Here is a 24,836-nt window from a genome sequence, read left to right as displayed (position 1 = left end):
ATCATGTTAGAAGAAAGTGTTATTATGACAAGGAGCTGAAAAGCTTCTTTAGCCACAGCTTTTTTTTCCCTTTGGTTTTCAGAACCATGAATTCCTGAACTTCTTTCTGATGTTCAGAATCTCAATAGCATCTCAAAGAAGAATCTTTCCCAAAGTCCATTTCTGTCAGAATTCGCGAATTCTTCTTCCCCTCTTTCCCAAATTCTAGTAGCAATATAAGAAGTAGTTAAATTAAGGGAAAACCCTTTTGAATAGTTGTTCATTGCCAGTATAAGTTGAAAAATATGACTGGCATCCAAAAAGCTTCCTAATGTCTCACTATGCTACAACTTTGCCAAGGTAGCTCAGTCCTCTGCTCCTCCTCTCCTCCTCTCTATCCTGTTTTCTCTCTTCCTTCCCCTCCACCCTAACTTTCCTCCCCTGTCCTGCTCTTTGGAATATTCAGTAAAGCCTATTAAGGAATGTTTAATCCAAGAGGGTCTAGATGATCAAGAAAAATTAAGCTCCTAATAACAGCAAAATCGAAAGAAATTTGGACAAAATGACTCTCTGCATCACAGATTTTGTTTACTAGTGGGTAATTAATTCTCCACATATGTTGGGAACATCTGTCGCAGTGACCTGCCATCGTATCTGCGAAATGACTGCTGTGCTGTTCCCCCGCAGGTCATTAGCAACACTCTGAAAGGAAGCTTCTTTCTCCTACCCCCAGCCTGGGCAACTTTCTTTTAGCCATGTAGTTTCTCCATGTAAGCTCTTTGGTATGCTTGCCCTCTACCAATTTTCCCCTATCCCCGGCATCTTCCAACATCTCCCATTCTAAAGGTATCAGTTATGAGCCAACAAAAGATGCTACCTGGCTACTGGGACAGAATGGGAAATGAAAATGGGATGGTGGGTGAAAAGCCCACATTTTTTTTTCAGATGGCTATAACTTTGCTTAAGCCTCTTTAAATCCCATCAAGCGTGGCTGAATTGGAATGATTGCAGATGCGTCAGTCGCATCTACATCTAATTTGAGAAAAGCTGACTCCTTGTGCCCAGATGTTTTTATGACCAAGGAGGTACTTTATATTTAGGAACAAAAACAACCACAATTGAAAGATAGAAGAATAGGAATAAAAATGAATGAGTTATAAAACAAACATAAAAATGTTGCTCCTTCCACCAGCCATGGAGGAAACTGGTTGACTTGGAGAAGTTAAGTGGAATTAAGATAAAGAGCTGAAGAAATAATTTAACATTGATTTTTAGCTTTTAAGCCCCAGTGACAAAGTTATAGAATTCTGAGACATTGTTAGCAGCAGGATCAACAATCCAGCATATAACTATTAAAAATGGAGAAGCACTTTTTGAGCAAGATATTGAGGCAAGACACAAATCAAAGAACACATTTTGCAAGCACCTTGGTTGTTTCTGTTCCTTCCTTCCCAAGCATTAACACTCTTTACCTCTTAAAATTGCTTCATGTTGATTTATGATCTATCTCAAGTTCCTCAGTAAAAGATAAGCTCTGTGAGAGCAGGTGCTATTTTTTTTGTCTCTAGTGCTTAACACAATGTTATATACATAGTAAATTGCTGATAGCTATTTTATATTTACTGACAACTAGGTGCCATAATGGCTTGAAGTCAGAAAGACTCATCTGCCTGAGTTCAAATCCAGTCTCAGAAATTATGTGCTGTGTGGCCTTGGGAAAATCACTCAAGCTTATTTGCTTCAGTTTCCTCATCTATAAAATGAATTGGAGAAGGAAATGACAAACCACTCCAGTATCTTTGTCAAGGAAACTTCCAATAGGGGTCACAGAGTTAGACACAACTGAACAATAGCAATAACACCATTGGCCATTTTCTTTCTTTTTTCAAGGCAATGAGGTTAAGTGACTTGCCCAAGGTCACTTAGCTAGTTAATTATTAAGTGTCTGAGGCTGGAATTGAACTCAGGTCCTCCTGATTCCAGGACTGGTGTTCTATCTACTGCTCCACCTAGCCGCCCCCAACATTGGCCATTTTCAACTATACATAATAATAGACTACAATTACTTTCCACTTGGACACAGGATTTTAAGTTCAGAGATTTCAAACTAAAAAGAATGGTGGAGACCATCTAGTACAACCTCATTTTACAAATAAGGAAATTAAAGTTCAGATGAGGTGACTTTCCTTCCATCATTGAGTAGTAGAACTGAAATTTGAACCCAGGTTTTCTAACTTCTAATCAGTGATTCCTTCCTCTCCTACACTGCTTTTATCTTTGAAAATGGACAGCTAAAAAAAAACAGTGACTTGTCCCAACTATATTACAATACTCTCCAAATGAGTTGTTTGGGATGAATAGAAAATAAAAGATTCATTTATTCAGATGACAACTTACTTTCATTAAGGGTTATTAATATATCAAAATGGCACCTGTTTCTACTTGTTTCTAGATTTCTACATTGCAATAAATTAATAAATTATTTCTTCATCAGATCTGTCCTCAATCAATAGGAATATCAGGGAAAAAACTACCTAAATCCAAAATCAGCAACTGATATTTATCCATTTACATATTTATTTGAATAACTGGGACATTGACTCAGCACATTATCTCACCTCTTGGTTGGCCATTGATAGTTTATGCAATCCAGTCTATAGTTTGGGCAGGTCATCTTTCTTGCCACATGATAAACTGCCTTCAGGATCTCTACCACACCTAAATTGTGGAGCTATCATGCTAAGAAGTTTACAAAGAATTAAATAAGAAAATAATTAGACTCGGAAAATAGATCTTTAAGTAGCCATCATCTAGTAGAGAAACAATATAGTAGAGTAAGGAGGGGAAAATCCTTTTACTGTCACAAGACTTAATGTCAAATATCAGCTTTTCTGCTTACTACCTTTGGAAACTTAGGAAAATCACAACTTTTCTAGCCCTCAGTTTCTTATTTGTAAATCTTGCTTAATTCATTAAAAATTATACTGCATAGCAACTTTTCCTTTAATGGCATTCATGGACTATTCCCTGGGTGAGGTTCCTTTGCAGTTTTCCTCCAGCTACCCTGCCATGAATAGAATATTACATACATTTCCCCCATCTTTTCTGGGGAATAACTCCTACTTATTTTTGGTCACATGGACATTTATGTCACTTCCCTTGTCTTCTAGAATTCTTCATGTGCTACCAACAAAAAAAAGAAGTAGAAAAATCTCTACTACAAAGCCAGAAATGAAAGTATGAAGTCAGAATTCTGTTATTCTTTTGTCTAGATTCTTTCTCTTGTAGTAATGTAATGACTATTTTCTTGGGATGGGGAATATACTTCCTTATTCTGTGTTCTATGGACTAAATTTATGACGTTTTTATTCTCTATGGCTCTCTCCAAATTTAAAAAGACAATCTCAAAAGATATTCTCTGAGCTAGTATTTCCCATCTTTCTCACCCCTCTGCAAAATAGAGCTTCAGCCAAACTAAATATAAGATCATGCATTTTAAATTATATTTCTTTTCTAGGATATTCATAGAGCATTTGTTCAGTCATGAAGCATTTCTCCTTTTCTTTTCACTCCCCTTGACTTTTCAGAAATAAATAATTGAACCAATGCAAAACACTTTAGTTTCCTTCACTATTTTCAGTTTAAATTTCTTCCATACAATAAAAAATATGTTGTATCCTCAGGGTACAAAATACTTAGGAAAAAGTTGTATGGTTCAATACACTGGGGGTGGGGGATTGACTTTGGAGGATCTAGGTTCAAATCTTTAATCTACCATTTTCTAACACTGTGATCTTAATAAAGTCACCTAATCTCTCTTGACACCAATTTCTTCATTTGTAAAATGAGACAGTTGACCTGGATGACCACTAAGGTCCATTATAACTTCAAATCTATCTTTTTAAAAAAAATTTATTTATATAAGGAAATGGGATTAAGTGACTTGCCCAAGGTCACACAGCTAGGCAATTATTAAGTGTCTGAGGTCATATTTGAACTCAGGTCCTCCTGACTCCAGGGTCAATGCTCTATCCATTGTATCACCTAGCTGTTCCTCCAAATCTATCTTGGTATAGCATTTCTAGATCACATTGAGATGAATAAACACAGGATTCACCAAACCTCTCACACTTCATGCCTATATCAACATTGTCCGCATGCTATTTTAGAAACTATTCCTTATTTAATTTTTCAAGTTAACAATTCTTCTAAAGCAGGAATTTTATCCTTTTCCCCTGTTATTAATACCCAAGTGTTTTATGTCTTCTTGAGGGGTATTCTTTAATTCAATCCTTTGACTTCTGATTTCATTCTCTCTTCATTCTTGTAATATGTTTTAATGACTTTGTAGAGAACAAGGATCCTCAAAGCTATTCCAGCAAAGCACAAAAGCTTGACATAATTAGAGTTTGAACCTGTTGTATATTCTGTGGACCAAATTCATGAGGTTCTACCGCTTAGATTTAGACTCAAAATGCCTCAAAATGTCCAGTGGTGTTAAATTCAAATAGAAATGTGGGTCACAAATTGACTTAGAAAATCATGAATTCACATGATCTGTGTTGTTTTCTATTTTTATTATTTCCAATTATATTTTCATCTGATTCAACTACATTGGGGAGTTTTGTAGGGATACTTGTTGGAGACTACCATTGTGATACCTCTGTTCTAGATCTATAGTTCTGATATTTAGTGAATATGTAACATTAGGCAAAACCCTAGGGTTTCCTTTTTTGGTAAAATGAAGGATAAGACTCCTATAACTATCCACTACCCCAACACAGGATTGTTAGGATGATCAACAAAAAAATGACTGAGTAAAGGGTATATTTGCTTGGATGCAATCAACAGATCTCATGGTGAGTTTTTCCTGACTCTTTCCATCATTAGGACATTTCTGAAATAGTTTTAGCACCAGCATGGCCTGAACAGATTAGTTATGCATAAGTGAAATAAAAGGAATGTTGAGGGGGAAGAAAAGAAGAAAAAAGAGAAAGATGGTTACTGTCATTGTAGCAATAGAAGACACCAAGGTAGTCTTTGAAATTGTCCCATTCAATCAAGACACTCCTGAAGTTTGGTTTATAAGCAATGAGCATATTCTTTGTCTCTCCTAGACCATGGCAGCACTCTCAAGAGCTCTCTCAACCCTTGGCAAGATGGGTTTGTTCTTTTGCACCAGGAAGGTTTGATCTGAGTATATCAAGGAGAACAATGGAGAGCCAAAAAGGACATGCTTTGAGGTTATATTTATACCTGATGGTTTTTCCTAAAACAATTATTGGAACTTCCCACACAGAAACCAAAGTTCTTACTGCCATCCTGCCAGGAGTTACCAAGTAATTTAATCCTACCTCTGTGCTACAGATAAGTTTTATGAAGGCAGCAATATTCCTGATTTCCATCTATGTGTCTTGGAAGTGACAAGGAAGTTAGTGGAGCGCTGGTACTATAGCCTGTCTTGGGGAGATAGGTAGAGGAGAATGCTGACATAAGGAGATGATGGAGCCTAATGCAATTTGAATTTATCTGTGTTGGATATTTAATATTATCATGGTTTTCCTAACATGGTTCTATTCTTGTCATATGAGATCTAAGTAATTTGCTGGCAAAACTGGCTTTATCAGGAGGTAGATTTCTAGTGAATGGGAGGAAGGGGAGCTAAAATAAGCCACCAAGAATCTTAAAGGATCTCAAATATTCTTGAGGAGTCAGGAAATGAAGATTGTCTTTATAGATACTTTATTTCCTATTCTGTTTTTTGTATTTTCTACCATGACTAGAACTGACATAAATATGGTGGTATTTTTCCTTCTGTCTTTAATATTCTCTCCAAAGTTCCTCTGAAACTAGAGATTTGAAAAGGTGTTTTTGTGTTGTTGTTGTTGTCTTGCCCAAAACACACTTAATCATGACAGAACATGTTATGAAACTGAGGGCAGAAAGCTTACCATTTTGGGGGTTCCTAAAAATTCTGAGAACAAGGACAGTTTTGTAGCCCCTGGTGTATTTTGGATACAACTGACAAGTGGTTATCAGTCTTAATTTGTGGAATTATTTAATTCAACTCTCTTTGCTATTGAGAACTGTTTTTATGTCAGGGTTTCCTAGCAAAGACATTTTTAGCAGTTTGATAATTTCTCATTAAGAATTAAATTAGTGGAGGGGCAGAGCCAAGATGGCAGCATGAAAGCAGGAATTCCTGGAAACTCAGAAACTCCCCCCAAAACTCCAAAAGCCATCAAATTTTGACTCTACCCAATATTTAGAGGGGTAGAACCCACAGAAAGACTGAGTGATACAATTTCCCAGTCCAAGACAACTTAAAAGTTCACTGGGAAAGGTCTGTTTCACCAGGACTGGTGGGGGGGGGGGTTTGGAAAAAACCACAGCCAGGCAGAGTGCTTAGATCCCTGCGGCCACCTGGGGCCATAGCAACAGGCAGTTTTCAGACCTCCTGACCCAGAGATCACCAGGAACAGATTGAAGGGGTGCTAAGAGAACTCTGCTGCACCAGAGTGAATGTGGAGTGAGTGTTGGTTTTGGAGCAACCCTACAGTGAGAACCTGAAGCAGGAATTGGCAGAACCACCCAGCACTTCCAGAGCTCCCAGCCCACAGACAGTAAGGGGATTGGGGGGAGACAGTAGAGGTCTCTCTGCTCTCCCTGGAGCAGGATTCTGCTGTTTGCCCACACTCAGATCCAGGATGCAGTTTAGCCTTCCATACTACCATAGCTAAGCAGGGACCCTCCTCCTAACTCCAGGGCAGAGGAGAGCCCCTATGGTCATCCATATACCAAAGCACAGGCTAGAAAACCTCTCATAAGACCTTGGAGGAATTAAGACCCCTGTAGGTTGTTGCAAAACCCCCAAAGCCTTATAAGTGCAGTAAATCAATCATAGGGTGAGGAAATGAGCAAACAGAAAAAGAAGACTCTGACTGTAGAAAATTACTTTGGTCCCATGGAAGATTCAGAAGAGAACAAAATTGGAGCTTCTGTACCCAAAACCTCCAAGAGAAATAGAACATAGACTCAGGCTATGGATGAGCTCAGAACGACTTTGAAAATCAATTAAGGAAGATAGAGGAAAAGTTGGGAGGAAAAATGAGAGAGATGCAGAAAAATCATGAAAACCAAATCAGCAAGTTGGTGAAAGAAATACAAAAAATACTGAAGAAAATAATATGTTAAAAAACAGTTTAGGTGAAATGGAAAAAGCAACACAAAAGGAAAATGGGGAGAAGAATGCCTTAAAAAGTAGAATTGGCCAGCTGGAAAAGGAGATAAAAAAGCTCTCTGAAGAAAATAACTCCTTCAAATGCAGAATGAAACTAAAGGAAGCTGATGACTGTGAGAAATCAGGAAGAAATAAAATTATTCCAAAAAAACCCCCAAATTAGAAGAAATTGTGTAATATCTCATTGGAAAAACAACTGGCCTCTAAAAGAGATCCAGAAGAGATAATTTAAAAATTATTGGGCTACCTGAGAGTCACGACCAGGAAAAGAGCTTAGACTTCATTTTTCAAGAAATAATAATAGCAAAATTACCCTGAGATACTAGAAGCAGAAGGAAAAATAGAAATTGAGGGAATTCACTGATCACTTCCTGAAAGAGATCCCAAAAGAAAAATTTCTAGGAATATTATAGCCAAATTCCTAAACTCCCAAGTCAAAGAGAAAATACCAAAAATTGCCAGAAACAAACAGTTCAACTACTTTGACTCTATTGCCAGGATTACAGAGGATCTGGCAGCATCTACATTAAGGGTTCGTGGAGCTTAGAATATGAGATTCCAGAAGGCAAAAGATTTTGGTTTATAACTGAGAATCAACTACCCAGTAAAATTTAACATCCTCTTTCAGGGGAAAGGATGGATTTTCAATGAAATGGGGGACTTTCAAACTTTCCTATTTAATCAACCAGAGCTGAAAAGAAAGTCTGATCTCCAAATATAGGACTCAGGTGAGGGTGGATGAGAAGGATGAATCATGAGGAACTCAGTGATATGAAATTGATTGTATTCCTACATGGGAAGAAGATACTGATAACTAATATGAATTTTCTCATTTATAAGAGAAGTTAGAAGGAGCATATATAGACAAGGCACAGGAAGGAGTTGAATATAGTATTGGTATAATATAGTAAAAATATGAAGTCAATGGGTGATAAAGAAAAGTACTGGGAGGAAGAGAAAGGAGAGGTAAAGGGGGCTAAGATATTCACATAAGAGTTAAGAGAAAGTTTTTTCAATGGAGTGGAATGGAGGAAGGTGAGGAGTAATAAGTTAGTCTTCTAGTGTTCACTAGAGCAGTGGCAGTGTCAGAGGAAAGAAGAGAAATGGTTAAGAGATGTTCCGAACTTGATAGAACCAAGCCCATCAACAGCTTGGATGACTTTGAAGGGGCAGTAAGATAATGGATCTGAGGATGACACCTATATTCCTAGCTTGGAGGATGGGCAGATGGTATTGCCCTTGACAGTAACAGGAAACTTAGAAGATGAAGGAAGCTGGGAGAAAAGATAATGAATTCACAAGTTGTAGAATATGATTGTTATGGAATACTATTATTCTATAAGAAATGAGGAGTAGTTGGATTTTAGAGAAGCATGGAAAGACTTGCATGAACTGATGCTGAGTGAAATGAGAAGAACCAAGAGAATATGGTGCACAGCATTGTAAGATTATCAACTATGATGGAAGCAACTCCTCTCAGCACTTCAGAGATCAAGGACAACCCTGAGAAACTTGCTTTGGACAATGCCACTCACATCCAGAGGGGAAAAAACCATAGAGTCTGAGTGAATACTTTGTTAATTTTTTTAAAACTTCTTTTATGTTTTTCCTTCCTTTCTTGTGTTTTTTTTTCTTTCCCCTTAGTTTTAATTCCTCTTTCACAACATGGCTAATATGGAAACATATTAAACAGGAATGTACATATACAATTTTTAACAGACTGTTCACCACCATAAGGAAGGGAGACAGAAGAGAGAGTGGTAGAAAAATGTGGAACTCCTAAATTTGCAAATGAATGAAGGTTGAAAAACTACCATTTCGTATAATTAGAAAAACAAAATTTCAATTAAAAAAGGTAATGAGTTCAGTTTTGTACATATTGAGATTAAGATGTCTGAAAGACATGCATCTTGAAATGTCTGAAAGGCATTGTATTTGTGAGATCAAAGGTGAGCAGAGATGTTCCAGAGGGATAGATAAAGTTGAGAATCACCAGCATAGAGATGGTAATTAAATCCATGAAAGCTGATATCACTAAGTGAGATAGGGCACAGGGAGAGGATCATAGGGTTCAGAAAAGAACCTACTTGGATATGCGATCTAGATAAAGATCCATCAAAGGAGACTGTCTGGTGAGATAGGTATAAGGAGAACTAGGAGAGGGTGATAATGGTGTGAAGGCTTCAAGGATGTCAAAGAGAATGAGGATTGAAAGGTCATTGGATGTGTTAATTAAGAGAGCATTGGCATTGGACAGAATTATTTCCATGGTGGAATGAGATGATTGGAAAGCAGATTGTAAAGGATTAAGGAGTGAGAGGAGAGAAAGTGAAGGCACCTCTTGTATATGACCTCTTCAAGGCATTGAGCCACAAAGGGCAGAAGTATAATCAATGGAACCATTAAGTGGTTGTTTGTTTGTTTTTTAGGATGGATGTGTTTGTGGATAGGAGGGAAGGTGTCAATAGATGAAAATTGAAAATAAGTAAAAGAGTGGAGGGAGCAATCCATTGGAAGAGATGGAATGGAATAAGATTGCTTGAGCAGTTAACCTTGGTATGAGAATAGGCCACCTCATCAAGAGACAGGAGTGAAGGAGGATACAGTGACAGAAGGCATATAAATGATTTGAGATGAACCATATGAAAAGTTGCTCCAAGGAGCACCTAGGTGGCACAATGAACAGAGCACCAGCCCTGGAGTCAGGAGGATCTGAGTTCAAATCTTATCTCAGACACTTAATAATTATCTAGTTGTGTGACTTTGGGCAAGTCGCTTAACCCCATCGCTTGCAAAAACCTAAAAAAGAAAAAGAAAAGTTGTTCCAAATCACAAATAATAAATGTAATCAAATAAAACTGAGTTTTCATTTCACATACAGCAAAAAAAATGAAAAATAGAAATAATTCATATTGAAAGGATTGTGGAACTATAAGCAAATGTTGACACAAATATTGGAATTTTGAATTATTCCAAACCTGTGGCAAAGCAATTTGGCTGAGAAACTGATAATATCCATAACTTCTGAATGAGAGAGCTCACCCAAAGGTAGACATATACTCCAAGGAAATAAAGATATGGGAAAGAAAATGTTATAAAAAGCAAAATATAACACATTTTTATGTTAGCAATGAATTGGAAGTATATTTGATGTCCATTGAATGCAAAATGACTAAACAAATTGTGGTAAATAAATATAATAGAATATTAATTCACAGTAAGAAATGATAAATAAAAAGGATACAGAGAAACATGGGAAGGTTTATATGAAAAGTGAAGAAGGAAGAACTAAGAAAAAAATACGTGAAAACAACAATGTAAATAGAAAGAACCAAAAATAAAAAAAAAATTGAGACTAGGTTCATTTGTTTGTTGTAAATGATCTACTTGGTCTAGGAAAAAAAATTATACAAGAAAATGCATGTCTTCTTTTATAGATTAGAGGCACCATGATGAGGAAAGTAAAACACTGCATATATTATTGGACTTAGTTAATATGTTCCTTAGTCTTTCTGAATTACTTTTGTTTTTCTTTTTAATTTGTGCTGGTGGGAGTGGCTGTTGCAGAGAATAATATTGTGAAGTAAAGGTGATATGAAAACAAAGGAATGTGAAATAGTTGTTTAAAAAAGAAAAAAATTATAAGCCTTTAAAAACTTAATTGGAGGAAAGAAAGCCCATGTTTGGTTTTGTGGGAAAAAAAGCCATTGAATATTTCTCTTAAAGAAGGAGTTATCTAATCATCATATTCTAATGACTTATTCTATCAACTTTTACTTTTGAATTATTACTATCCTGAGTATATCTTTATAAATTAAAAATCAAAATATTTCTGTAAAGAAAGACATATGCATTCCTTTTTAACAGTACTATGGATAAGATCTCTCCCTCATAGAAGGGAGATCCCTCCCTTTGTAGAAGCTAAATTAGAGGTTCCAGTAAATAGTAAAATAAAATGATTACCATTATCTCCTTGTGCCTGGTGTCTCCACATCTCCTCAGAATCATCAAAATATAAAATAGTGGCAGAGATTTCAGAAGTATTTTGGCCAAAGCCTAGGTTTCAAAACAATATTCTGGGTACTATTAAATTTATCTAATCTGATATCTCTTCTTCCCCCACCCTTGACCCCCAATGCAAGGGATGCAAGCAAAACTCTTCTTTTCCCTATACGAACTGACATGTGAACTATCTGACAGAGCCTCTATCTTGGCTACACTCCCCCCCCCCCAATTCAGCTATTAAAAATAAGATTCATCATTCCTGTTTCTTATCTAGTATCAGTGCCTCTTTGAAGAGTCCATCCTTCTTGCAGTATGGAGGAATTAATTGAAATTACCAAAAAGGGCTCCTGGGCTAAAACTTGAAATTTTCATTTTTGTTGAGGCAAAGGGAGCAGTATCATTGATCGCAGGGATGTGGGAGAGGGGACGTCACCACCATGGAGACAACAAACAGCCTTCAAGAAAACTCTCCTGTCAGAGAGACTGATGATAATACCCAGGAGGCCTGTATATAATTAGCTGTCATCATTTACTAGGCAGGTTTTCTTTACCACAGACAAAATATACATAATTACAGTTCAGTAAGAGAGGATTCATTTTACTGTATTTATGCATCTGTCAGGACTATTAGAGCCCACAGAAAGCAAGAACCATTAGTTTGAGCTACTCCAAGGCAGTGGCTAGATTGAAATGGTCTAAATGACATCCTCTTGGCCCCAAGAAGTGGTTCATCGAGCTCTCAGGGGTCTGAAGAGTCATCTGGTTTAATAAGCCTAGCCAGATCAAGGTATCTTTAGACTACACAGAGGATGAAGAAGAGTTCTTATGATTTGGAATTAAATTTATTCTAAGAAAGCCCTAGAGTCTATGTGGTACAGTGGAAAGAACATTGGACTAGAAGTCAGGAGACCTGATTTATAAATCTGACTTTGTTACAAGGGAATTATATAATGATGGCCAAGTTCCATAAGGTCTTTGTAAGAAGATTCTCATCAGTAATTTGTGGAAACTGGAAGTGATGATCTGCCAGGTTCTTTCTCTCCTTAATATTCTGTGATTATGATTCTAGATTCTAGAATATAGGATCCTATACCTCATCTTCCTTTATAGAAGGAGTCTAAGAAACCTCTTAGGATCATCAAGATTTTTTTTCTGAAGATAGTTTGATACAGGCATACTGAACAAGCATCACAAAGCCCTTACTTTAAGTGAGTCACTGTATTAAGCATGGCGAGGGAATACAAAGAAAGGCAAAAAACCATATATACCCAAATATTTATAGTATAAATGGAAAATTATCACCAGGGAGGCAATAATAGGAAGGGTAAGGAATGGAGAAGGATGATAACAAGACCAAGAGGAACAAGTGCTGGGCTTAAAAGAGATATGTTTGAATACCAAATGCAATTTATTACTTGTCTGACATTGAACATTACATATTTTTTCTTGTTAATCTGACAAATTGAAGGAGGTTTTAACTCTTCTACAATTTCATGACTTTGAGTGGTTGAATTAATTCCAGCCCATGGATAGAGTAATTGGCCTAAGGAACATGATATAGAAAAACAAATTATTCTTGTACCATCATCAGAAGTAATGTGGAACAATGGAAAAATCACCAGATCCACTGGAGTCAGATGAAGTGGGGTTAAATGACACCTGTGATGGATAATGGCTGTATGCCCTAGATCAATTCTCTTTAAAAATTTTGGGCCTCAATTTTGTAAAAATTAAACTAAATTATGTCAATTAAAGGGGTTGGACCAGATAGCCTCTGAGGTCTTCTCCAGGTCTAGGACTATAATCCTAAGTATTTCTTCTCCTTCAAGTATACCTCAATGAATCCATAGAGTCTTTTATTCTCTCTATTTTGGTCAAAGCTCAAGAGGGGAAAGAACTTTCAAGAGGAACAGGTTCTCCCAGGATATATATATATATATATATATATATATATATATATATATATATATATATATATTCCAGTACATTCAGAGCTCCTCAAAACCTGGGAGGATGTTATTCTTAATATAAATAATTTTAATTAGTCATAATTTTGCATCAAAAGTAATATAAATGTCCTTTGTGTTATATATTTAGACTGTCAATGACTATCAATGAGTGTTGTACATTACAATTTGCCATTACAAACAAAGAAAAATCAATAGTTTTTAATTAAAGACATTATTAGAAGAGTCCAGACAAGTAATTCTCCTTGTCAGTTCATTTCCCCTTTAAAATCTTTCAGAAGTCCAGTTTAGAAGTTAGCAGATAGTAAAAGAGAAAGAAAATTGTGCTATGTATATTTTGATGAGAGAGGGAAGCAGAGACAGGTAGGTGAAAGTTATAGATGGAAACCTCTTCAACCATTCTCAAAATGGATTTCAAAAAAGCAGGAAAAACATGCACAGATATTGTCACTGAGTGATATTAGAAGGGAAACTTTTTCATTTGCAGATTAAGAAACAAGTGATGAACAATTAAAAGATAATTTTTTGTCAGTCATTTTGTTATGATTTGGAAACAAGAAACTTAGGGATATTCAACTTGGTGATTCAGATAATTTCAGGCTCTCATCTTGTGTTTTCTCTTTCCTGATTAGTTGTTTTTTCCTTTTTAAATTCAGATTAAAACGTTAAGAAAGGCAATTTAATTTCCGATTTTTGCTACTGATTTTAAACTTAAGGCCAACTCCAATAGATGGTATTACATCAAATATTTGGATTTGTCGAGACTGAAAGTGATAGAAAACACATCTGGATCTCTTTCAAAATGACAAGCATTCCCTAAATACCTCCTATTCATTCATTCAATCATCATGCAATTATCCAGAGCATTGTATATACAATTTACTGTGCTAGAGACTGGGTAATACAAAATAGAAGTAAAACTTGGTTCTTGCCCTTGTAAAACTTCCCTTCCTCTAGGAGACAAAAATGTAAAAATCAGGTGATTCCATTATTTTTCCAGTGTTTTGGCATTTCTCAATTTCCCCTCAGTATACTGGTGAAACAAGAAGAAATGTCTAAGAATCTGACATGTTTCAGAAAATTTTAGTAGGTTCTCAAACTCAACAGAATTGTCCAGGTATTGGTAATGCCTTTGTATTCCTCCTAGTGGTTAGTATGTTATTATAATATCAATATGCTGATAAAATACAATATTAATATGGCCATATCATACTGTTTCAAAATTATATATTATAATAATGTAGCATATTGTTATTTGGGCAGCTAGGTAGCGTAGTGTATTTGGAGTCCAAAAGACCCAAGTTCAAAACCTGCCTCAGACATTTATTGTGTTTCCCTGATCAAGACATTTAGCTTCTATCTGCCTCAGTTTCCTTATCTGCAAAAAAGATAATAATAGCATCAACCTTCCAGGGTGCTGTCTATATAAAAATGAGATAATATTTCTTAAAGTGTTTAAAAACCACTAATTATGCTGCTGCTGCTGCTGATAATGTTGATGTTTAATAAGTGCTTTTTGAATATATGATAAACAAATATTCCATTTAAAATAGAACCATCAGAATTATTGGATAAATGATATGGAAACCCAGCCCCCTTAGACTGAGTGTAATCAGCTGTTCAATAGTTCCCATTATCTCCTGTGTGGTCAAGAGCTAATTCTTTTATATATTTCTCATCCACTCATCAACACCATTATGAAGGATTATTTTTTGTTTAATCTCAGTATTTCTGGTATTTTCAGCTTGAACTGGAAGAAAGAGAGATAGAAACAAGACAAAGTATATACATATATGTATGTGTATATATATATATATATACATATATATATATATATATGTATATATATATCCTTCAAACTGAATATCAATGTTCACATGCAAAACAGAACCAGGATACACTAAATTCTTAGGGAATCAATAGTGCTCATTTTCATTTCTTATTATTAGATATGAAAAAATGTTTTGTGATGATAGTGCCTACCCTCTCCTTTTAATTTTTAAGCTGGTGATAGGTTACTTGCATTCTCTAAACAGTTCACCCAAAAGTTTGGGTAGATATTTGGATACTACGGAAACAAAGGATCTTTGAAACTATAGAATATTCTATCTAGTATGCTCCAGGAAGTCTCCTGATGAAGTCAGAGTAAACTGTGTCTTAATGACTGGCGTTACTTTATTGTTCAACAGTCAATGAATTTGAATTAAGATTTTCTTGATTCCAAATTCAGCATGCTATCCACTGTGCTCCCTATGCCCTAGGACTTATTGGATGTTTAAATACATACTTCCTTGTGACATTAGCTTGGCACTCGATGCTATCCCCATCAACCTATCTTTTTAGTTTTATCTTTGACAATTTCTACCAATCTACTCTGGTGGGTTCTGTCTTATCAGAGTGGGAAATGTAGGATAGAACATTTAGAGCTGAAAAGAACTTAAGACAATCAAATCAAGTTACCTCCCTTTAAAAAATTAAATGTTATTTTTCAATTGATGAGTATTTGTTTTTATTCTCTTCCACTTGTCCCTCAGAATTAAAAAAAGAAAAATGAAACTTTTGTTTAAAAATATGCGTGGGGGGGCGGAGCCAAGATGGCAACAAGAACTGATCATGTCTTAGGTGCTCTCTCATAAGTCTTAGATAGTAAGGACTCTAACTAAACTTTCGAGAGACAGAACCCACAAAGGGACCCAGTGAGGCAGTTCTCCTACTCGAGGTAACCTGGAAAAGAGCAGAAAGACTCTGCTCCCCGGGGTCAGAGGGGCAGCCCACCAGAGGGCTGGCCCGCCAGAGCCAAAGAACTTCAGCCTCCTGGAGGCAGCCCCAGGGCACTGGGAGCAGCAGGTCACAGCAGCGGGGGAGTCGACTGAGCTACACCCGGGGAACACTGGGCACAAGTTGGGGGAACAGTGGGGGACCTCTGCCAGAGCTAGCAAGAGAAGCCCAGCCCTCAGGGCACACAGTGAGCAGCATGTCCACCACAGCCCAGATCCAGGAAACGGAGGCAGGTGGAGCTGGTAAGCAGGAGCCCCCAGGGCATGAGCCCATTGAACTCAGGGAGGGGAGTGAAGAGAGAGAGACTGCCCAGCTCTGTCCTCTGCCTCTGGAACTGGACGCTGGGGCTCTGACCACATTCAGATCCTGATCACAGTCTAGCCCTCCCTTATAGAACAGCAGCCCCCCCCCCACCTCAGCCTTGTGACAGAGGGGGGTGCATATGGTCATTCAGGAATGCAGGAAAAACATGAAAAATGAAATCAGCAGCCTAGTCAAGGAAATCCAAAAAATTGCTGAAGAAAATAGCATGCAAAAAACCAGCTTAGGTCAAATGGATAAAACAGTTCAAAAAGTTATTGAGGAGAAGAATGCTTTAAAAAGCAAAATTGGCCAGATGGAAAAAGAGATAAGAAAACTCTCTGAGCAGAACAAATCCTTTAGACAAAGAATAGAACTCAGGGAGATTGCTGAATTTACCAGAAACCAGGAATCAATACTTCAAAACCAAAAAAATGAAAAATTAGAAGAAAATGTGAAATATCTCATTGAAAAAACAATTGATATGGAAAATGGCTTAGGAAAGATAATTTAAAAATTATTGAAATACATGAAATTCATGATCAGGAAAAGAGCCTTGACATCATTTTCAAAGAATTACTACAGGAAAATTGCCCTGATATTCTAGAAGCAGAGTGCAAAATAGAAATGGAGAGAATCCACCAATCCCCCCCCCACCGAGAAAGAATACCAAAACCAACCCCTAGGAATATTATAGCCAAATTCCAGAACTCCCAAGTCAAAGAGAAAATATTACAAGCAGCCAGAAGGACACAGTTCAAATATCATGGAGCTGCAGTCAGGATCACACAGGACTTAGCAGCAGCTACATTGGAAGCTTGTAAGGCTTGGAATACAATATACCGGAAGGCAAAAGAGCTTAGAATGCAGCCAAGAATCAACTGCCCAGCAAGGCTAAATTTCCTCTTCCAGGGAAAAAGATGGACTTTCAGTGAACCAGGGGAATTTCAAATATTCCTGTTGGGATGGCCAGAGCTGAACAGAAGGTTTGATCTTCAGATACAGGACTCGGGTGAAGCATAGAGAGTGGAGAAGGGGAAAATATGAGGGACTTAATGATGATGAACTGCATGTATTCCTGCATAGAAAAATGACAGTGATAATACTCATATGAACCTGCTCAGTTAATAGAGCAGGTAGAGGGAGTTTTTATAGTTGAAACACAGGAGAAAGCTGAATTTGAAGATAAAATATGGTGTAAAAATGGAATCAATAGAAAAAAGGGAAATTTAATGGGAGAAAGAAAAAGGAGAGGGGGAGTATGCCAAGATATTTCATATAATAAGATTTTTCTTATTACAATGAGCTATTGCAATGATATGGAAGGGGGGGGAAGGCAAGGGGGAATGAGGGAATCTTTGCTCTCATCAGAGGTGGTTAGGAGAGAAAACAGCATATATACTCAATAGGGTATAGGCATTGGGAGTAAGAAGGAGAGGGGGGGGAGGACAGGGGGAAGGGGGGGATGTGAGTGATGGAGGAGAGGATGGACCATGGGGGGAGAGTGGTCAGATATAACACATTTTCTTTTTTACTTCTTGAAAGGGGCTGGGATTGGAAGGCCTGTCCGAGACCATAGGGCCAGGTGGATGCTGGGCCTAAGGGGTGGTATGGGGGCTCAGGGCCTCTTGGCCCCAGGACCAGGGATCTGTCTGCTGCGCCACTCAGCGACCCTACAGCAGAGTCAGAGTGAAAGGAGAGAAAAAATATAGTACATGGTAGTGGAGAAATACCAAAGGAGGGAGTTGCGATCAGCAATGTCAGGGGTGGAAAAATATGGAAGTAACTTTTGCGATAGACTTATCATAAAGAATATGATCCACCTGCGACAGAGTTTTTGGTCTTGGAACAAAGACTCAAGCACATTTTTATTATTATTATTGGGGGGGGGGTGCGGGGCAAATTGGGCTGGGTGGCCTGCTAGGGGCCGCATAGCAGGGGATCATTGGGTATCTGAGGCTGGATTTGGACCCGGGTGCTCCTGACTCAAGGGCTAATACTCTGTCTGCCACCCAGCCACCCCTACTATTATTACTATTTTATTTTATTTTGGGTCCTTTTTTTCTTTTTTCAGTTTTTGCAGGGCAGTGGGGTTCAGGTGGCTTGCATGTCACACAGCTGGGTGATTGTTGGGTGTACAGGGCCAGATGTGGGCTCAGGTGCTCCTGGCTACAGGGCTCGTGCTCCATCCATTGCACCACCTGGCCATACCCACAATTATTACTATTATTTTTTTAATTTTAATTTTTTTCTCTCCCCTTTACTTTATCGCTCAAGCAAGTCTATATTTATGGGGGGGGAGTATATCCTTTACTCTTAAACAAGAATATTTTATTAATGTAAAAATAACATTATTTGTACAAAATGAGAATAAATATTAAATAAAAAAACAAAGTACATATTAAGAATTGCAAAAATGCATACATAGTTTTAGTAAACTGGAAGGAGCAATCTGTTAACGAACATCCCTTATAAGAGCTCATAGAGCAGAAAAAGAATCCTAGTCCTAGATAGATGTGCTACATTCAAACCTTTCATCTGACACTGGCTGTGTGATCTTGGCTAGCTTACTTAACCTTGCTGGGCCTCAGTTCCTTCATCAGTACGTAATGGAATTTTGGACTGAACCCGTCTCTGAGGCTCTTACAGCACCACAACTATGGTCCTAATAGGTTACATTGAAAAAGAATTTTTCCAATTTACTTACCTATATCATTTCATTTGATCTTTTACTTGACCCTGTTAGGACAGATTATGTAATGAATATTACTATCACCAATTTGTAATTTGAGAAAGGGCGCTCTCCAGAAAAATGAAGAACAAGGTATGGAGATATTAAGTGATCTGTCCAAGGGTACTTACAGGATAGCAGAGGAAAAAAATAGTAGGGCTGAGATTCAATATTTTTTTTTGCAAGGCAAATGAGGTTAAGTGGCTTGCCCAAGGCCACACAGCTAGGTAATTATTGGGTGTCTGAGGTCAGATTTGAACTCAGGTACTCCTGACTCCAGGGTGGTGCTCTATCCACTGTGCCACCTAGCTGCCCCTGAGATTCAAAAATAAAAAATAAAAAAGTAAAAAAAAAGCATAATTAAAAAAATAGATTATCATGTTGGTTCTATACAAAAAAAAATCTATGTTTCATTCTGTTTAATGAGTCTAACACCTCTCAGGAATGATAGTTCTTTTGTGATGGCAAAAACTGCTAATACAATTGGGAAATGACTAAGAAAATTATGCTATATGAATGCAATGAAATATCATTATACATTAAGAAATAAAGAGACAATTTCAGTAAAACTTGGGAAGACTTATATGAACAGATCCAGAGTGTCATGGAATAGAAACAGAACAACAATTTTTATTGCCTATTACTAGCTATGGAATAGTTTTATTGCTGTTGTTACATAACAAATTCCCTCAATTCACTGATGAAGATATTGGAATGGAGTGAATCACAGAGTCAGAGGTGAGGTTAGAACTGAGGTCTTTCTAACTCCAAGTTCAGAACTCTATCTACTAACCAGAAGCTTCCTCTCACCATAGTTCCTAAGCAAAGATCAGCAATTAAAAATTAATTAACAGCTAAGCATTTGTGAGGCAGAGGTCAAAGAGATACAGAGGGAATCTTATAATAGAAGTTCTCCAAGGAAGAAGAATTCCTAGGAAGTTCCAGGTACAAGAGTTATTTTTGGAGAAATATCGTCTAAGTGTTCTTGTTTGAACCTTCTCTATTGGTCTCTATGATACATTTTTTATACTAAGTGTGCTGAACATATCTCCTCTTTCTGCTTGTGAGCTACCCTTGACTTGGACCCAAAAGCCTTCTTTTCCACCCAGACTGATTTATTCAATGTTCCCTCTTGGGCTTGTTGAACTTCTCATTTCCCATCTTTGTTCCCTGCATTCTTCTTGCTTGGAATAATGCCTTTCTCTTTATCCATTCAAAGCCTATACATTTTTATTATCACTTTACCTAGTGGGGCAACTGCGTGATTGGATACAGCACTGGTCTTGGAGTCAGGAGGACAGGAGTTCAAATCCATTCTCAGATATTTGCCACTTACTAGCTGTCTGACCTTGGGTAAGTCATTTAACCCTAATTTCCTTCTATCCAGGGCCATCTCCAGTCATCTTGATTCAAGTATGGCCACTGGACCAAATAGTTCTGGAGGAGAAAGTGAGATTGGTGACCTAGCACAGCAAATACACCCAAATCTCACCTAAATCCAATTCATGAGCTTGTTATGGCATCACATGATGTCATGATCTTCTTTGAGAATGAAGAACAAACATCATTACTTTTAAGTCTTCCTGCTCCATCAACTGTGTTCTGAACTTAGAAGTCTCAGTCTCTTCTCCTCTTGCATTATCGTCCTCATAATTTATATCATCTTTTACAATTTGCAAAGTATTTTACAATAGTATTTTTTTAGGCTTTTTGCAAGGCAGTGGGGTTAAGTGACTTCACCAAGGCCACACAGGTAATTATTAAGTGCCTGAGGCCACACTTGAACTCAGATACTCCTGACTCCAGGGCTGGTGCTCTAGCCACTGCTGGCCAACTAGCCACCCCCCCCAACAATAGTATTTTTATATAGTACCTACTATAAGGTAGACATCATGATAATTGCATCATTTGGTCCTTACTGTAACCCTATGAAGTAGGAGCTATTATTATATTTGTTTTTTTTATTTTTCCTTCATTTTCAAGGAAGACCATGACATCAGAGAGGTGATACCATGGCATGCATGTGAATCAGATTTGAGTGAGGGGTTGCTGAGCAAAATCATCAGCCTTGCTCTCCTCCAGAGACAACTGTGGCCATATATGAAGCAGCACTACAGGAGATGGCCCTGGATTTGCCCAGAGGCAGAATTTGAACTCAGCTTCTCCTGACTCCAGGGCCAGTACTTACTCCACTGCCTGTTTTTCAGATTAGTAAATTTAGGAGAGAGAAACTTTAAGTAACTAAGTAACCAGTAACTAAGTAATTAAGTAACTAAGTTGGAGGTTGGATTTGAATTTAGATTTCCTTAATTCCAAATTCAGTATTCTATCCACCATGTTCTCTTTGCCCTCAGACTCCTTGTGACATATCTTAGCTTATTGGTAATATTATGTAACTTTTTTGCTAATGTTAAGTTACTTGAATACATGAACAGATTTTTCTTTTGCCTCTTCCATTATACAGTAGGGGACATGTAGTAGTAGACAGAAGATATTTCTTGATTGATTATATCCCATTTTTCCTTCTTCTCAGATCTGATTTCTGGTTTGTATAGAGAATTTCATTTGTTATCTCTTAGGTTACTTCCCCTGTAGAATTTTATTCACCAGGATGCTAACTTAATTCTTCTGAACATTAAGAGGTCTGCTCACTTGAAATCTGGAGCATATGTTAACACAGCCTGACTTTCCTCTATCACAAACTCGGGGCGGGGGGGTCTGGTCATTTTTTTCAGTCAACTAGCACTTATTATACTCTTATAATGTGACATGTACTATGTTAAGTGCTAGAGATAAAATGAAGGATGAAAACAATGTCCCTGCCCTCAATGAGCCCTCATTAACCTCAATGGTAACCCTAGTTTAAAGTCCATTTCATGAAACTCTTTTAAGATCATTTCTTGATTCTCTGCTGTAGAAGTAGCATCCTGGTGAGAGTCTGAGAAGAAAGGAAAACTATGGTCTTCTGGCTCCCAATTTCAAGAAAGAAGTCCTACCTCTTCAGGTCCTGGAAGACAGAGAAAGATTCTGGGAAGAAACTTGGATCTCTAGCCCTGGCCCCAGCTTACAACTCTAGAGACTTCAGGGAATTTCTCCTTGGGTGAGAATTGGGGAATGATCATTTTCTATGATTTTCACACCAGCAACCAGTTTCCATCAGTTTCCATCATGATAAGAAAAGAAGATGCTGGTTGTTCCTAAATTATTCTACTCTTAGCAAAGAAGCAGTACATATAGTGATCCAGAAGACCTGAATTCAAATTCTGCTTTAGACAGTTACTAGCAACATAACCCTGAGCAAGTCACATATCTTTTACTAAATTTCTTCATCTATAAAATAATAAGGAAAATACTTGCACTCTCTGCCTCTCAGGATTGTTAGACTTTTAGAAAGCATTAATTAATTAAACCTTGATTATTAAGACAGAAATACCAGCCCTTTTGATATTAGCTCCACCAAAACAGAAAAACAACAAAAAGCACTTTGCATCTCTTCCCATTCCCAGTATTGTTCTGGGCCTAGAGGAAGTGCTCTATAAATGTTTATTTAGAAAATTAAATTAAACCCAGGCTAGGTTCTAACCGTTTGGCTTTGCAACTTGCTCTTCTCATCTTCTTGTCTTTTTACTACAAGAGAGGAAGGAGAAGGGATTCAAATAACAGTGAGGATGTGTATGTATACACATGTTTCTTCTTACATAAGAAATATTCCTGATATTTCAAAAGCTAAGGTACACACCAAACTATTTGAGTTCAAAATCCTTCTTGCAGGTTACCAAACTAGAAAGAAAAGCTTTGCTTTTCTGAGTCCTTAGTCTTCTGGATCCAATCTCCTACTGAGAACATAAAATAAGATGTTGAACTGGGCCTGGAAGAAGCAAAGAAGGATAGTGCATGGTTATATGAAGAATTTTATACCTGATTGACCATTCTAATTATCTTACTACTCGAACTCCATCCTACTCCCAATCTCTCTTACTCTTACTTTGGACAATGAATAATAGCAGTCCCAGATAGTTTTTGCCTTTTGATCTCCTCTCAGATCTAATGCAATTGTCCACTGGCAGAAGCGCTGTGAGGTGCAGAATAAAGTAATGAAGTTAATCTGATTTCTACCCCACCCCCATTCTCAAGATCTACATGTCCTTATTGCATTAGCTTTCTAATGAGATTCTGTGCTTGCACTCCAGCAGTAGGACAGAGAATGTGTATGGGAGTAGGTGGAGGAGGGGAAGAGTTCAGGGTGTGGAGAGCATCTTCTCACAGGAGATTTCCCCCATTTACATCCCATCTTTAATGGATACAGACCTGGCTGCCCTTGGCTTGTAAAACGGTCATCTCTCTTCCCAAATTGTTTTGGGAAGAGAAATGGGAACACAAACTGTGGTGGAAACACAGAGTGAGGCAGAAATGTGCTTTCCTCTCTTGTTTCTGGCTAAGTATGAGGCCCTAGGACAGTGAGTTCTCCATGGAAGCCTAGAAAAAAATCATTTTTAGCTTATTTCTGTCCAACATAATCTGCTGCTTACAGAGAAGCAACAAAGAGAAAACATTCTTCTATCCTTCTTGCTGCAATCTGCGCCTGTTCAATTCTTAGAGTACTACATATTACATAATAATACTAAAGTCTCAAAAGATTTCTTTCAAGTTAACGACATTTCCCTGCACAGTGGTCAGACATTTCCTATGGTTTCTCGGTCCATCAAACAAAGACTGTGGCAAAGATTGAACTGAAGAAACAGTCATTCAAAATATGTAAGACAAATGGAGATGCCTTCCATGACATCTGCCCCTTCTGACTGAACACTAATTTATTCTCCTCTTGCCTGGGTGGCAAAAGAATTTGGCCCTATCAGGGAAATCCTTCACCTTATTCCTAAAATCCTCTTTTTATTATGGGTTCTTATTCTGCTACTTCCTATCAGGATGTCTGTGAGAATGTCTAGTACTGCTGTCTATTTCCAGCCTTCTGGAGATTTAAATTTGGCTCCCCAGAATCATTATATATATAGTTGACAAATTGGAATGAAACACTAAGTCTTTTGCCTCTTTGAAGTTTGAAACTACTTATTAGAATGTTAGACAATATTGGAACAAAATTTAAAACTACCATTAAAACACACAAATTTATACAAAATTTTAGTAAAATATGTATCACTGTATGTTTAAGGGTATAGCTGACTCACTCAAAGAAATGAGACTTTCCATCAGATAAAAGATATACAGTCAATTCATTATTGAGTCCATATTGAAAGGCAGCTAGATGGTACAAAGAATAAAGTACTGTGCCTGGAGTCAATGATTTGAATTCAAATCTGGTCTCAACTGTGTGAGCATGAATAACTCACTTAATCTCAGTTTACCTCAGTTTTCTCAAATGTAAAATGGAGATAATAATAGCCCCATCTCCTACAGAAGGAAAATAGTATTTGACAATATTTGTAAAATCCTTGGCACGTGCTTTCTCTGTTTGATGAGATCTTTCAAAGCTTTCATTCTACTGGACTAATAGGCATGTTAGAAATATATAGTTTTATCCTCACAACCCTATGAAGTAGACACTATTATTTTTATTATTTTTCAGTTGAGATATTGGAGAGGCAGAAGTTTAGTGACTTTGTACAGCATCATATGACTAAAAAGTGTTTGAGGCTGAATTTGAATTCAGATTTTCCTGACTCCAGTGTTGCACTCTATTTACTGTATTACCAATCTGACTCTTAATCAAGACTGACATTGGGCTAGAATTTTGATGAAGGGCATATATGTGTATGTAAGTATAGAATACATATATATGTAAATATATATACATAAATAGATAATGGTAGGAAAAAAT

The sequence above is a fragment of the Macrotis lagotis genome, chromosome 2 (assembly GCF_037893015.1).
Source record: "Macrotis lagotis isolate mMagLag1 chromosome 2, bilby.v1.9.chrom.fasta, whole genome shotgun sequence".
NCBI classification, from domain to species: Eukaryota; Metazoa; Chordata; class Mammalia; order Peramelemorphia; family Peramelidae; genus Macrotis; species Macrotis lagotis.
This window is presented reverse-complemented; position numbering follows the sequence as displayed.